At 46.9% G+C, this 16,675-nt stretch overlaps 1 long non-coding RNA gene across 1 annotated transcript; it reads left to right on the top strand.

Moving 5' to 3' along the window:
- The first annotated feature begins 9,489 nt into the window (after window positions 1-9,489).
- On the top strand, window positions 9,490-13,369 carry LOC125753898 (uncharacterized). Its single transcript, XR_007406683.1, has 2 exons — window positions 9,490-9,627; window positions 13,203-13,369. It is a non-coding gene; the product is annotated as an uncharacterized LOC125753898 (long non-coding RNA).
- Window positions 13,370-16,675: the final 3,306 nt, after the last annotated feature.

The following is a 16,675-nucleotide window of genomic DNA, read 5'->3' as shown; positions in this document are numbered from 1 at the left end:
AACAGGTAAGATGAAGAATGAAGCATATGGAATAATATTGTTTAAATTACGCACATAGACACCCCAATACTATTGACAATATTGGTCATGAAGATATATGTTTGCAAGAATGTAAAAAGCAATGACTGGAAAGCACACCACACTTACAGCAGTGGTTGTTGCCACAGACAGAAAGAAAAGAAATAAGACAGAGGTAAGTGGTTAAGAAATGTTTTAGTTCATGGGATGCCTGGGTGGCTCAGTCAGTTAAGCGTCTGACTTTTGATTTCGGCTCAGGTCATGATCTCAGGGTCATGAGATTGAGCCCCAAGTCATGCTCTGCACTCAGTGGGGAGTCTGCTTGAGATTCTCTCTCTCCTTCTCCCTCTGCCCTCTCCCTTAACTCTCTCTCTCTCTCTCAAAAATAATAAATAAATCTTTTAAAAAATAGTTTGAGAATATCTACTCTCCTTAAAAAACAAAATAATATTGAAAACAATTGTTAATCTTGGATCATAGGCATTTGTTTACTTTTTGATTTTCAGCATTTGATTGTACTTTGAATTTTTTCTCAAAATATGTAAATAAATAAGAAGAACTAGCTCCAGTTTCCTTAACACCTCTGGAATTCCCCATTCTACTCCCCCCTCCACTAACTCTCCCCATCCCCATTTGAAACCTCTGCTCTGATATTTTCTCCCCAATATCTGTGCTTCTGCTTATAGCTGAACCCTTCCCTTCTCCACCCGGCTTGGTGATGAACACTTTGGTTTGACGGTCCAAATAGTCTCTGCCTGGCCTGAGCTTTTGAGGTCTGTCACCCCCTGTCATACTTTCCAGGTTTCCAGGACTCCTCCTCCACAGGAAAGAAATCAAGGTCAACCAAGTAGGTACCTCCATCTCTGCACTTTGTTTGTGGAAAGTCCGAGTGTGTGAGGGCCTACTTACAGGCGGGTGCTGCTGTTCCATGTGGGACTGGTTCAGATTGAATAATAAATCTGGGGGCCACCCAGGTCCAAATCCTGAATTTCACGCCATACAAAGTCTCCTTTCTCAGCTGTAATGAGGAGCGTATTCATCAGCAGCAAGAGAACCTGTCGGTGTGTCTTGCTTCAGCCTGGGACGCAGAAGCCCAGGTGAAGTGAGACTGACAAATCCCATTTTGGCCTCCAGCATTAGGCTGCGTCCCCTGTTTCCTTCTCAATTAAACGGTGACGTAGGATGCTTTCTTACTTGTGCCTTTCCTCTGGTGCTAGACGTTAGATGACCTTTTGGTGTGCCCCGGATATGTTGACTCTTGGCACAGCAGAGCTCCCATGTGAGGCCTTTGACACCAGACTTCTGAGTCACTCCCAGGTTTGGAGGAATTCGAACTGCTGTAGGAGGCGAGGGGAACTACGGAAGCAGTGGCCTTCTAGGAGCAGGATTTGTCTCCATAAGGTCAGAAAGGAAAAACCAGGGGGCATGGGCGGATCACAGAGAGATGTCTCTCAGCTGGAGTCTGAAACTTGCACAAGTGGATAAGCTAAACGTAATGCCTGAAAGATAAACTCCTGATAAAACGCTGATAAAATCAGCGTTTCCATCTGGTGAAAGTGAAAACCATGGGCATTTTCCAAGCAGAGGAGAGCCCCTGCTGGGATTTATTTTAATATTAATTTTACTGAGCTGTCCTGGCTACAAGGAGATAGGCGCCCTTCTAGGCATTGAATACAAACGTGGCCGTTGGAGTACTACGGGCGCATCTGCGTGTCTACTCCCTCGGAGGACCAACCCTGACAAAGTGTTCATTGTCCTTAAGCCAGACTCTGGACGTGTGCTCTTTGCTTTTGTCCTCTCTCACATTCCATGTTTTTGTTCCACCTTCCTTTATTCATTTTATGACATTTTGAATGACCTACAGGCACAGATTGCTAAGTACTCAAGGAACTTCACAGGCCCAAAATGTTCTCAAGCTACAGAGTTGTGAGCAAGTCATGGAAACCCACCTGCAACATCTTCAGGAAATCTGGGGTGCAGTGTGAATAGGGGCCCCCAAGCAGCTTATGCCATTTGCCCCACTCTCTTGCTTTCTAGGAATGACAAAGAAACCCCCGGGGACACACAGTGGTTTATGCATGGTGTTGTTCATTGCAGGGGTGTCTATAAGAAGGGATGTGTTAGATAAATTACAACCCTTCATAGGATGGAATTGTGAGAAAGCCATAAGATGCATTTTTTTTCAAAGAAACTTGAATAATGTTGGGAAAATACTTCTGTTGAAATGATAAGTAAAAAATCAACTGTATGTAACTGAGACTATAAAGATATAAAAAATTGTGTATAAATGGTGACCCAAGTTTGTTAACTATATTTGCAAAGGTATGTGTCTACTAAAGACCAGAAGAAGATATGCTTTGATGTTAGCATGTGTGTATCTAAATTATGGAAATTTAAAGTTTTATTTTCTGCTTTACACTTTTCTATTTTTTCAAGACTTCCTACAGGTGAACTTGTGTTAATTCCATAATCACAGAAGAATAAAATAATATACTTAAGAGCGTCTGTTGGAAATTTACATGCCTGGTGCAGATCTGTTGTTAGTAAAGAAACAGAGAAAGAAACACAGGGGAGAAAAGGGTAAATAGATAAACAAAGCCTGATGTTATTCTTCAAAAAGGGGAAAAAATCTTTTTCTTATGTCCTGCATTGTGCAAGGCAGATCACAGGTTGGGCTGGAGGGAAAGACGTGTGCCAAGTTGTCCAAGAGAGGCTGAGCTCAGATGCTCAAGGTCAAGTCAGCTACCACCCCAAAGGCATTTCAAGATGCGGAGCTCTTCCTGGTCCCAGGGGTCCTGCCCAGCATGGGGCTGGGAGGTCACCTCTGGATCCCATGCCCAGCCCTGCCCCTGCATCTGTGTGATGACAGGGAGCCAGTTCTTAACTCTTAAAAGCTCATATATCCATTCCACACATGGCAACAAATCAAGACACTGAGACACTCTTGCTCTGTCTTACATCTCTGAGCTTCTCTTAGGCAAGAGATTCGCATCTTTCCTTTGAGCACAGGTGCCTTATTGTCGGACCCTACTGTCCCATCCAGTTGTCTTCACCACCCAGTTTACACTCCCAACATTGGTGTCGTCAAGGAGGCCAAAGTTCAGAAAGGGAAGATTTACTTTCTTCTTCCTGCTCAGCTATCAACAATGCCATTCCAAATAATAAACTGGGAATAATTATTTTCAAGCCCCCCTCAGGTGCACTACTTGCTTAATTTCCCGAGGGCGTAAGGTGATCCCCTAATGCTCCAATCACTTCCATGTGCCAACTGAGCAGTGCTGCCTCCTTTCTTTCTTTTTTTTTTTTTAATTTTTTATTGGAGTTCAATTTGCCAACATATTGCATAACACCCAGTGCTCATCCCGCCAAGTGCCCCCCTCAGTGCCCATCACTCTGCACTTTGTTTTGTCTCTTTCCTCGCTGTCCCATTCCCCATTCTTTTGCAAGGACTCTGTTCTAAGCCTTTTGCAATCACCCGCACTGTGGGTATGTGTCTGTCCCATCTGCGTTTTCTCTGAAAGTCCAAACAGAGGCAGCTGCTCAGAGTCCACCAGTCCACACTGAGGGTGGCGTCAGGTTTCCAGTCACACAGTAAAGAAGCCACTACCCTCCATCCTTTTGCCTGGCCTTTGGATTATCAAGAAGATGAGAATCTGCAAAACCACCTGCTTTTCCGATGAGAAAGATCAACTGGGTTTTCTAGGGTAAGACAGCTCTGAGACTTGTGCAGGGGTTAACTGTAGTTATTATTAGCCGGGAGATGTTCATGACTCACAAGATACAATTAGAGACTAATTCCCTGCTAAATCCCATGGCCCTGGCCACAGCTGTGGTGGAAACAGGCCACAGTGTGGCTGGCGTGACCACGGAATTAAGACACTGTGCAGGGGAAGGGGAGGGAGGGCACAGCAGGGCGAAGGTCGAGGGCAGGCATGAGGGCAGTGGTGTGCAGGTGCACCTGACCTGCAGGGTGCATCTTGTCTGCGTGAGCTGCTGGCCTGACATACATCCACACAGCGCTAGTGCTGGACGGGTGTCAGGGGCCCTGTCCTGTAGGTGTGTGTGCTTGTAAACTCTCAGTGTGAGGGTTTCTATGTCAATCCTGGTTTAGAGTGGAACAGAAACTTTAAGATCAGTTGTGAGGGCTGGAGAGGTGACATGGGTGTAACTTTGAGTCCACCATACCTGGTCTTTGAGGAAGTAGTCTAACCTCCCCGTGACTCAGTTTCCTCTTCTGCAGTAAAACAAGAGAACCCGCCTGATTGGATTATAGTCTTTTGAATGAATACATAGAAGTCCCCTTGCATAGGGTCTGGCACAGAAGAAGTCTTAACTATCATGATTAGGATGATGCAAAAAATTTCAATTTAGAGCCTTCTATGAAGGTCTTTAGCTATAGTTCAAGAGCCTTGAGTTCTCTTGTTCCTAAGACAGCTGCGTCGCCTTCCTGTCACAAAATCAGCCAGGACACTCTAGGGAGATCTTGCAGGCACTGTGCCCAGATCATGAAAAATACTTGGTGGAGATGGTGACCCCACCCCCAGTGAGCCCAAGGCTAGTGAGGGCTTTGAATGGTGCCCATGAGGAAGCAAGACGTAAGGCAGGAGGAGTAGGTGGGCCGCCTACCAGGCTTAGTGTCCAGGGGAGTCCAGCCACCACAGCACATTTGCAACCTGAAAATCAACCTCCCAACTCCACCCTCGCCTCCTGTGCAAGTTCTCTGGACCTCACTCCTCACATTCTGAGAGGATCAAAATGAACTAAGTCAAGGATGAGCTTTGCAGGAGGCATTGTTTTAACCAAGGTGAGCATGTCTCCTTATGGCTGGGCGAGCTTCTTGTACTCAAGCCTTTGGAGAGGATGAGACATAGCCACAGGTGGAGGACAGCAGGTCAGGAGGGCCAGGCACAAAGGAAGGAGGAACCTTCTCTGTCGGCTCTGGTTGAAGAATCTGGAATGGTTTTCTGCATCCTAACTGGACTTTTGTTGGGGGCTGAACATAAGAAACTGCAAGTAAAGGGAAGGGGGAAGGGCATTCCAGGAAGAGGACCGAGGCAAGGAAGGATCCAGAACAGACTCAGGGAGCATGCATTCATTCCTTTGCATATACAAGTACCTAATATAGGCTAGGTGCATGTGGAGATAAGTACGCAATGGTCCCGACGGTCAGGGAGTTCCTATGAAGCAGGCAGAGAACAGAGAATGGAGGATGCAGTAGAATCATACCGCTCACACTGAGGCCTGAAAGGACCTGCAGTCTGGGTTTGCTCAGCATTGCCCCAGCTTTAGCATCCCAAGTCCCTTCAGGCATCTTCAAACCAGGGCAATTCCTCCCCCTATTTGGGACTTGGTGTTATAGGCTGAACTGTGTCCCTCCAAATTCCTACATTGACATTCTAACTCCCAGGACCTTGGAATGTGGTTGTATTTGGAGATAAGGTCTTTGAAGTCATTAAAGTAAGGCTATTAGGGTAGGCCCTAGGCCAAGACACAAAGGTCAGGACACAGATACGACAAAGGGGAGATCATGTGATGACACAGGGAGAAGTCAGCTGTCTGCAAGCCAAGCAGAGGGCCCTGGGACAGATCCTTTCCTCAGGGCTCTCAGAAGGACCCAACCTTGCCCACAACTTGATCTCGGTCTTTCCAGCCATCAGAACTGTGAGAGAATAAATGTATCTGTTGTGTAAGCCCCCCAGTCCGTGGTGTTTTGTTATGGCGGCTCTTGCAAACTCATACCCTTGGCAAGAGGTAGTCCTGAGATGAGAGAAGAACCATTTGTCCAAGGGGCCCAGCATGTGAGGGAACATGCACGTGGTGTTGTGGTTTAGTGAAATACCCAACGAGGTGGTTAGCCTTTAGACACAGAACTCCAGTAATGAAGGCCATATGTGCAGAACTGGGGACTTCGGGAATTGTCTTCAGGACAAGAGGATTCTGGAATGGGATATGGAGCCTGAGACATCTGATCTGGTTTGAGTTTCAGCTGATTCCCCTGCTGGGGCAATGGGCCTAGAGAGACCCAACAGAAAGACCCAGCTGCCGTGAATAGAGTGGTTCAGAATCCCACAGGAAGCGCTTTGCTTCCAGCTTTGTCTCTTACTGATATGTGCCTTAGGCAAGTTCCTCCTGATGAACAAAACCATGAGGTGTTACCTCCACGGTCCACTACTCTGGCAGGGGTAGGGTCCTCCCATGGAGTTCACATGTGGAATGTGAAGACAGAACCCCAGCATTGAACTTCTCTACCAGACACCCCTCTTTTCCTCCTAAGGAAGTGCAGGGGGAGGGTGGGATGCTTTCAGCCTTACCCAGAGTGAGCCCCCTGGGCCCTGGTGGTCACTTCCACTCTGGGAACTCCACCTTCTTCCTGGTGGAGAGATGCTCCAGCATCAGGGCACGCATGCTCAGTGGAACCACAGTAAGGCATCACACAGGTGCAGGCCCCTGGGGACGACTAGCCCAGCCACTGGTGCCGAGCAGAAAGGAGATAAAGGTCAGCCATCCAGCCACTCTGGGCCTTTCCTGGAAGTTGAGCCTACACAGAGAACATCTGCTAATGGGGAAAGTCCTTTGACCTTCATTCTTGGCTCAGAAAAGAAAATTGTTGAAACAGGTAAGGGACGTGATAACTTTGAGGAAAGTTAGCAAGAAAAAATAGAGATGTTACTTAAAATGTTTCCAGATCAGACCCTTTCAGGTGGCAATGAGTCCTACAACCTGCGATTCTGGAAAACAACCCTTGTCCCATTCACTTGATGGCCTGTGCTGGGACACTGGTAAGTGTGCTGGGCTGTCAGTTCAGGTCAGCAGGCAGGCAGCTGTCAGAGACAGCTCTGATCACAGTGCATTAAAGACCAAGCTCTGCCACTTGTGCTCATAAGTAGTTGGAAATCCATTGGGGAGAGTCTGTCTGGACCTCAACGATTCATTAGAGGCCAGTTGACCACATCCTGATCAGTGCCTGGAACATTTGGTACTGGAATGGCTAAGTTTTCTATTTTGCAGACTGACTAAAAACATTTTAAAAATCATTTATTGATGTCTCCAGTGATTTATACTGGATGGTTGGGCAGGGCCTAAGGAGAATGTAGGAGATAGGGCTCTAGGGACCAAGGGTCTCCATATTTTACTGATATATCTCCAGTCCCTCCCTCCAGTCAGCACTTGGTCCCCCCTACTCAGGGGGGACCATGTGCTGACTGTCCTTTGCTATTCCTCCATCAGAGAATTGCTCTGTGCCTCAGTAACCTCCAGGATCCCCTCGGTGGCACAAACGGAACATCCCTTACTATTGATAAGCTGATAAAATCATCACATTCAGTAAGAACTGCCAAACACTCTATAAAGAGCCAAAAGAAAAAAAAAGTTGACAAATCTGATATTTGTCATATTTGCTATTGCTGAATTAGTCATTGGGCAAATTGATTTATTGCATAATTGGCTTTTCCTGCAGCAGAGAAACAGCTAGTAGCAGCCTGGAAGAAGAGACCATGAAATCTGCAGCACTGAAGTGGGGAATTGGGCCTAGGGTTGGGAGAGAGAGGCACAGGAGAGCGTGGCCACATCGTGGAGGGCTGGGGGAGAAAGGAGGGAGAAGTATTAGTTTCTTAGCACCTGAGGGTTCCTAGCCTTTTCTAGTCACAAAGAATCAAGAGGAGTCTTCCCATCCTTTTCCTCATTTGATCTTCACACAATCTGGTGAAGGAAGGCAAGTCTTTTCGTTCCATTTGCAGATGAATTAACAGGCCAAGAGATGTGGATTTCCAAGATGATAAAAACCTTAGAGCTCAATGTCAATTCTTTAAGCACTAAGATCTATCTATGTTCTGGCCTGTCTCAGAAATGAATGCACAGAGGAGGATCTAGAGGAGCCGGGGATTGTCTAATTTACCACCGTGTTCTCCGTGCCTTATACACAGTAGTACACAGCACATGTATCTTGAATAAATTAATGATTAAAAATGATGATAGTGCTAAGAAGAATGATAATAATAAAAATAGCTAATATGTATATGGAGCCTGCAGGAATTATCTCATTTAATGTTCAGCCATATATGATACATCATACTATGAAATCCCTTCTGCAGAGGTGGTTTAGAAAAATCAATGGGCTTCAGGCAGAGCCAGGAGACTCTGTAATGAAGCATGGGAAGCCAAGAGAAAATGCTCGATCAAGCAATGCTCTTCCCCAGGCAAACTGCAGAGAGTAGCTTGATTGCATAACAGGAAACCGCGTCTGTAACTTAACCCCTGGGTCCTTAGTTTGTAGTCCAATTCTTGGGCCACGTGGTTCAAATATTTAGAGAAATTTTAGGTCGTCAACTGTGCCTGTGAGGTCTGTATGGGAGGCTGTGAGGGAGGGCTCTCTTCCTACACTAATCCAGTTGTGCATTACCTCTCTCCTGGAGACCAAGTCTGGTCTCTTATATTTAGCCTGCCCCGCACACCGCAACTAGGGTGATCTGCTTTAAGAGCAGCACAGATCATAGCATGCTCCGATCAAACCTGCCAAGAAATTCCCAGATAGCTGGGAGGGTCTCAAAACCCAAGCCTGCATTGGAATCACCTACAGGGCTTGTTAAAACGCAGGCCCCATGCCCAGAGTTTCTGATTCAGTAAGGCTGAGGTAGGGTAAAGAATTTGCATTTTTTGCAAGTTCCCAGATGATGCTGTTGCTGCCCGTGCTGCCAGTCCAGGGACTGCATTTTGAAAAGCATAGCTCTAAATGAAAGCAAAAGGCTTCGACCTGGCATTCGAGCACATTCTTAATCAGGTGGCAGTCCATGTCTACTGCATTTCTTCCATGCATCTTTTTCTGCACAGTCAGTTATTAGTCAGGGCTGCCATGTGTGTTCCTGCCTCTGCATATCCACTCATTCTGTGTCTGCCAGGAATGCCTGGACCCCTCCACCTTCCTCCCTGAGATCATGACCTGAACTGAAATAGACTGTCGGGTGCTCAACCCACTAAGCCAGCCAGGCGCCTCTCTTTGTACATTCTGATTTTACGTAGATCCTCCCCCATTCTGCTCTAGTTTACCTGCCTCAGGATATGTTCATCCCTTCCTTGCTTTTGGGGTAGCCTAACAGCCCCTTTCTTCTGGTGCTTATAAAAACTTCTGTCCTTACATATCTGTCTTGTGTGCCCTGCTAGAATGTAGGCTCACACAGAGGCAGGGCAGTACAGTGGTTAAAGGCACAGGCTTTGGACGCTGGCAAGGCTGGTTTCAGGTCTCTCCACTACTTACTATCTGTGTGAACCACCGTGGTCAACTCAGCCTATTAAGGCTTTGGTTTCCTCAGTAGAATGAGGAAAAGAAATACTGTGTACAGTGGTTATTAGACCTGTCTGAAAATGCTTTGACACTCCCCCTGTTAAGTATGATCTAGCCTCAGTGACTCACTTGTAGCAAATAGAATGCAGTTGAAGTGATGCTACCTGGTTCCAAAGTGAGGTCATAAGAGGTCATAGAACTTCTGCTTGGTTCTCTTGGGATATTCTCTCTTGGAATCCAGCCGCTCTTCATGAGCAAGCCAATGCAGATGTTCCAGCTGACAAACCCTTCTGAGGTCCCATCCAGTCCCACATCGACAGCCAGACTTGTGAGTAAGTGACCCTCAAGGTGACTCCTACCCTCATCACTGAGCCTAGCCACCCAGAGCCACAAGAATAAATGATGAAACAATTGGTGTTGCTTCATGTCACTAGCATTCGGGGTGATTTGTGTAGCAACGACAGATAATTACTTTACATACTTATTTTAAAAGTTAAAGGAGACAATGAAAGAACTTTGAGTACAATCTGGCATACAGGAAACACACTGAGAGGAGTCATCTTGTGGCTCATGTGCTCAGCCACCCCACCAACTAACCCATATTAGAATGTCAGGGTTTGCCCCCATGTGCTCTTCCAAGTTGCCTAGGTCGATCAGATATTTAGATCCATGGTCCATGTGTTACAGGCTTCTCCCAAACTCAAGGCAAGGCAGCAGTTCATCCGGCAGTTGGTCTTACCTGAGACCTAAGACTAATGTGACCCTGACTGTCCTCATCTTGTCTCTAGAAGGGAAATGCATACAGAGGCCATCCCATGGTATTAGGGCTCTTGGCACAGATGTGCTTCTTCACCCAGCTTCCTAGACAATTGTCAGGAAACTTTACCCTGTCTTCAGTCTTAGTTCTCAAAGGGTTATTACAAATTTTATAGTGTGCAGTTGTAAGACATTGGCCCATATTTCTTGGCACTCCTCCTGTCAAAAGGTAGGCTACCCCCCTGCCCCTGCCATGAATCTGGATTTAACTAATAGAGCACAGGAAAGTGATGCTCTGTGACTTCTGGGGCTCAGCCAAAGAAGGCCTGGGTACTTCAGTCTTCATTTCTTCCAGTGAGCTCCCTTGAGATTCTCTCTCTCTGGTCCCTACATATTAGGATTTCCTGGGGGGGGGGGGGGTAAATAGAGAGAGAGAGAGAGAGAGAGAGAAATTTTTAAGGAATTGACTCACTATTGCAGAGGCTCGCGAATCCACAATCAGAGTAGAAGGGCAGGTTGAAGAGCTGGTTCTGCACTCTCAAGTTTCAGGGCAGTTTGGAGGCAGAATCCCTTCTTTCTGGGGGGAGGTTAGTCTTTTTTCTCTTGAGGCCTTCAACTGATTGCATGTGACCAACACACCTTATGGAAGGTACTCTGCTTTATTCAGTTTACTGATTTTTTTAATAATAAATTTATTTTTTATTGGTGTTCAATTTGCCAACATACAGAATAACACCCAGTGCTCATCCCATCAAGTGTCCCCCTCAGTGCCCGTCACCCAGTCACCCCCACCCCCCGCCCTCCTCCCCTTCCACCACCCCTAGTTCGTTTCCCAGAGTTAGGAGTCTTTATGTTCTGTCTCCCTTTCTGATATTTCCTACCCATTTCTTCTCTCTTCCCTTCTATTTCCTTTCACTATTATTTATATTTAAATGTTAATCTCATTTTTAAAAAAATCCCGGACACCTGGGGGGCTCAGCAGCTTAGCACTGTCTTCAGCCCAGGGGTGATCCTGGAGACCCGGGATCCAGTCCCACGTTGGGCTCCCTGCATGGAGCCTGCTTCTCCCTCTGCCTGTGTCTCTGCCTCTCTGTGTGTGTCTCTCATGAAGAAATAAAATCTTTAAAAATTAAAAAAAAAAAAAACCCGCCTCTCAGTGATATCTAGACTAGCACTTGACCGAATATCTGTGTACCATGGCTTAGCTAGGTTGACATATAAAATTAATCATCACAGGAACCCTCTCCTGGAATCCAGCTACTGCGCTGCAAGCCACCCAAACCACATGGCAAGGAGGAGGCACTGTGGTCAGCAGGCACAGCAGAGCGTAGGCTGTCAGCCATCTAGCTCAGGGTCAGACATTGAGTGAAGGCATCTCCAGATGAGCCCAGGGCAGCCCCACATGGTTAGCGTCACCCCTGGCCACTCAAGTCTTCCTAGATGTGGCCTCAGAGATCATGAAGAGGAGGCAAGCTACTCCCTTCTGCCTTGTTCAAACTCATGACCTATGTAATCTGTGAGCATAGTGAAATGGGAGTGGTTTTATGTCACTGCATTTTGGGAACATTTGATAGAGAGTAGTACATAACTGGAATACAAAATCTTTAGGAGAAAAATTCTGATGTAGCCCTCAGGTTAGCTAAGGGAGGATTTTGTTGGTATGGCGGAAAGCCACAGCTCCCCAAACAGTCCTCATTAAACCAAATCATAAGGCTTCTCATCTCTTCCTGTCTCATCTTTCTTTGTTTTTCTTCCCCAGAATCCGGCCTTCTCTGAACCATCCCAAGAGGTCTCAATTGTCAAGCATTAACTCCCCAGTCCCCCTCATTTCATCTTCTTATGTGCCCCCGAACCCTCAACAAACCAGGCCTATAGGATGGATCAGTTTAAAGCTTAAAGAATACAATAATGTACAGGCTATAGAATTCTAACTTGATAATTAACTTAGCTGAGAACACATTGGGGGTTGCTTTATTAATGTAAAGAAAGAAATGTCATAATTACTGGAGTTAGTAAGGGATCCTTTCCAATCCAGAAGGGCTTTCTTGTGAATTTCACAGTCAGTGTTGTGCTGGCCCAGAGCCACCTGTAATGAAGGACACTGGGAATATATACGAAATAATAAGATTGCTTTGGAGGGAAACGCATTTCTTTAGGAAGGAAAGAGCCATGATATTTTTGTGGGAAAAAAGTGGGAGAGTAAGGATGATAAACCTGGTTCGCCACATTCTGACACAGAAGGATTCATCTGGGCTCATTCCTTAAAGTTTTTCTGGGAAACACTTTTGGCAAGCTGTCAATACAGACGCGGTGTATCTTTAACATATGAAAACATCGATGAAATTGAAAAAATGCAGTAGACAAAGTCACGCTCCTTTCTACTTGGGCATAAATGAGTCATAATCCAGCTGAGAGAGGCAGGGATGACTGTTAAACAGTTCGCATGAAGGAGAATCCTGACTCCACCTTTCTCTGGGGGGATCTCAGAGCCCTAAATTCTGGTCCAGACTCAGTTCTTGGTGCCATTTATTAAGGCAGGCAGAACGGCAAGCTGCCGAAAAGGCGTTCGAGATACCAGCCAACTGTAGACACTCTGATCAAGACTTTGAATGCATGAAGCTGGGAGGAATTTCAAATGCCTTGGGTGACAGAACCAAGATCCCCAAATTAACTTGGCCAACCTAGAAAAATGGGAAAAAGTAGCAAAACAAAAATGCAAAGAGAGTATCTTGGGATTGAACAGGTTCCCAGACGTCCCCTGTAGAGGAGAAGACTAGAGACAACTTGAAAGTCTTAGGTATCCAGCGACCATGCCTCTGAGGGTTGACTGGAAGGTTCTGAGATCCTAGGGCATATAGATACGTTGCAGTCCTCCAAATGCATGTGAGTTCTCTGCACCACTCAGGGACCAACACTTCCATGCCCACAGGGACTGTAGGTCCCAGTGGCAGAGGACAGGGTGACCCTGAACCCATGGGAAGTCAAGTCCCTCCGCATAGGGTGCCAACTGGGCATGTACCGAGGTGTAGGAGCCCCCCAGACCTAGCTTCCCAGCCAGACCTACCATCTCTCCTCCCTTGGTTACTTGCACAGCTTTGGGGCATAACTTTTTTTTTTTTTTTTTAACTTTCTGCTCTTTCTTTCCTTCCAGGTATGGCTCAGAAGCATCCAACTAACACAGATTCCTCTGGATTTCCTATACATTGTTAAGTTGTCCCTGGGACTCTTTGGGGGAAGAATCCTAATGGTTTTTTTGGAGGGGGTGGGGGCACTCTCAGTGGTTAAAAAAAATAAACATCCTACACTTTTTAAAATTAATCAATAGTTCTTATAGTCAGATGCATACCAACTATCTTCTGGGTTGAAAAAGTGGCTTTTTTACACGGGGTCACCTGGAACCTGAAGAACAAGACATGCTTTCAAATTTCAATAAACTAGGGAAGGAGGGCACTTGGATTTCAGGGACTTCAAGGAACCTGCCTGTGAACTCCTAATTATTGTATTGAATGTTGTAACTCACAATTATTTTTAATGAGCTAGGATGATGGATGCGAGGTTTTAAAATACCACAATGGCTTAACTGGGAATAAAGTCATAGTGCACATTTGAAGGGCAATTATTGATTTCTGCTCTGTATGTCTTATGAAAGTCTTGAGTGTACTGACCTCGGGCAGGGGCTGGTGAGCTCTCCTCCCTAGAGACCTTTCTCTTTTAAGGAAGGTGCACAGTGGATACTAAGGATGACTTGCCTCTTAGCCATTGATCTGGATGCCAGGGAGAAGGCAGTGGGAACTGGAAGGTAAAGAGGAGATCCACCCGGAAAGGGTATGCACAGACCAGAAAAGTCCTGGACCGTCAGATTGAAGGGCCTATTCATATGCTTCTTGGTTTGGGGAGCAGTGAATGGTGCTTAGGCGAGAGAGAACAGGGCAGTGATTGGCTGTGGTGTCGGCACCTGCTCCCTGCTCCAAGGCTGGTGAGCTGTGCTCCCTCTCAGTTCAGTTTGGTCCTATGGCATGGGGTGGGGAGGGGGACCAGGGCCGGGTGGAGGGCTTTGGGCCAGGGAGAGAAGGGTCTGCCTCATGGGGTGACCTGGAACAGCGAGTGAGCTGATGTGTGTGAGCTGATGAGCATGGGGCCAGACACACGCAGGAGGCCATGTGTGTACGTGTCAAATAACATAAAACCTTGGCTTGAGGAGGATTCAACAGGCAAAGGGGAACTGAAGAGAAAATCCGAAGAGGGGGACAATGAAGATACTCCTGCTGATGTGGTTCAAAGAAAGTGAAGACGAGTTAGGGCGGCAGAGGTTTCAGGGTTCCTGGCCTCAAACCTGCATGATGGCCAGCGAGTGGGTGGTGGTGTCGGTGGTCGGGGAGCAGCCAGGGAGGGCCTCCCACCCGTGAAGAGCCAGGCAATGTGTAGGGAGACAGGGGAATACGGCAGAAACACGACATTGCTTCTCCAAAGCACGTTTTCTCTTGTTTCTTGTCTTTGACGTATTCCTCTCTCTCTCTCTGTATATCACCTGATGAGTAGAGGACAGATTTTAGAAAGGTTGCTGTGTCAGTGGGGCATCAGCTGGAGGTGGCCATGGAAAATGTGAGACTGAATTTTGGAAGTGAAATGGGACAGAGTACAGATTTAAGAGCGAGTCACATGGACGACTGGTATAGCTGAGCCCTGCAAGGTGGAGAGTGGAGGGAAGAGGGAGAAGAGGGCTAGGGAGCCAGTCAAGGGTGGGACGAAAGCCCCGTATGCTCTTCCCCAGCTTCATGTGCAGCTCCGGGAGTGGAGGGGACAGCTTACCGGCCCTCATGCCTGCAGCCGGCGCTCCTGGGATGATCTCCTTTGCAGCACCCTCAGTCTCAGGAGCTCTAAGCTCTCCATCCCACTGGGGCCCACACAGGTTTCCCTGCTTGGCAGCCACGAGAGTAATTTTCCTAATTATTTTAATTAAATAATTTTTTAAATTCTTAAACAAAACACACCTGTGTGTTTAAACGTGTGTAATCCCCGGCGTATATATTGGTTGACTTAAAAGTTTCTGTTAGCCTCCATGTTCAAAGTCATTCAGGTCTCAGATACCTACTAGAAAGGTGTATCTTCCATCCCTGCCCCTCCCCACCCCCTCAGGCAACAGGAACCTTTTCTGAGGCTGTTTGTGTTAGATGCATAGCTGGAAAGAGCAATGGAGAATCAGCTCAGGACCAAAAAAAAAAAAAAAAATAGCACCAGGACCAGCATTGCCTTGGGGGTTCAGCAGCCCCCAGATTTCTCTTCCAGATACCAGCACTAGGAGGAGCCCCATCCCACTACAATTTCTGCCCTTGCCTCTCTACTCTTGAAGGTTCCATCTCCCACAGGGCATCCCTTGGCCCGGCTTGGGAAGGAAGCCCTCAATTCTCAGATACCCTGAGCAAAATGCCATGGGTGGGATTAGGGATTAGGGAAGGAGAGAGAAGATTCTGCAAAATGGAACCTCTGTGCCATTAGGAAGAGGGAATGGATTCTGGGAAATCTGAAAACAGCCATTTATTCACTGAGGATATCCAAGGAGATCTTCACAGGCAACCCAGACCCTGGGCCAAGCTGAGAACCCAAGGCCCTGCCTGGCTCAGGCACAGAGGCCTCCAGGAAAGACTGAAGCAATCCAAGCTCTTGGGAAACAGTACATGAGCCTCCCAGAGAACCCACAAGGAAAGCCTGTGCTCCTAGGAGGTGGTCACTTTAGAAGAGATCTTTGAAATTCATTGAAAAATGATTTGACAAATGCCATGGCCTCATTCACTAGGTCCTTTCTAATTCAACCTCTGAGTCATTCTGCAAGACCAAGTTGGCCATGGAAATACAGGGTGGAGTTCAGTATTGCCCTCCCCCAAGAGCTGGTGGCTCTGGGTGTGCTGCTAGGACCTGGGACATCACCTGGGCACCGTGGGAACTCCACGACCTGGGGAGAAGGGGAAGAGAGAGTCATAGACCTGGGACACAGGCCCTGCAGCCTCTGATCCTGAGTAGAGGAGGGTTTCTGTGGTCTCCTTAGGGAGCCTGGCCAGGTAGCAAAAACCCCACCACATGAGCACCTCACCTGATGGACTCTGACTCACTGCTGAGCCAGTGCCAGCTATCAGCTTACCCAAGGGAGAAGATTCTGGGCTATTTTGCTGATCCATGGCAGGTAACCAGCTTTCTTAATGGGGCCCATGGGAAGGGAAGTTTGCTTTGGCAAACATGATTGTTGGGGCTGGCAAGCCCAAAATCTACAAGACGGGCCGGCAGACTGGAAATTCCCACAGAAGTTGACGTTGCAGTCTTGAGCCCAAAGGCAGCCTGGAGGCAGACACTTTCCTTTTCAGAGGACCTCAAGCCTTTCTCTTAAGTGCTTCAACTGATTAGATGAGACCCACCCACGTTATGGAGAATAACTCGTTCCAATCAGTCTACTGATTTAAACGTTATTCACACCCAAAAATATCCTTACGGCAACATCTAGATTAGTTTTTGACCAAACAACTGGGCACCATGACCTAGTCAAGTTAACACGTAAAATGAACTATCACAAATTCCATTTGCTGATCTGTGAAAGGAGCTAATAATTATACCCCCTTCCTATAGTTGTTTGGG

This window comes from Canis lupus, chromosome 28 (genome assembly GCF_003254725.2).
Source record: "Canis lupus dingo isolate Sandy chromosome 28, ASM325472v2, whole genome shotgun sequence".
Classification (NCBI taxonomy): domain Eukaryota; kingdom Metazoa; phylum Chordata; class Mammalia; order Carnivora; family Canidae; genus Canis; species Canis lupus.
Note: the sequence above shows the minus strand (reverse complement) of the source record. Positions and strands in the feature narration are given on the sequence as shown.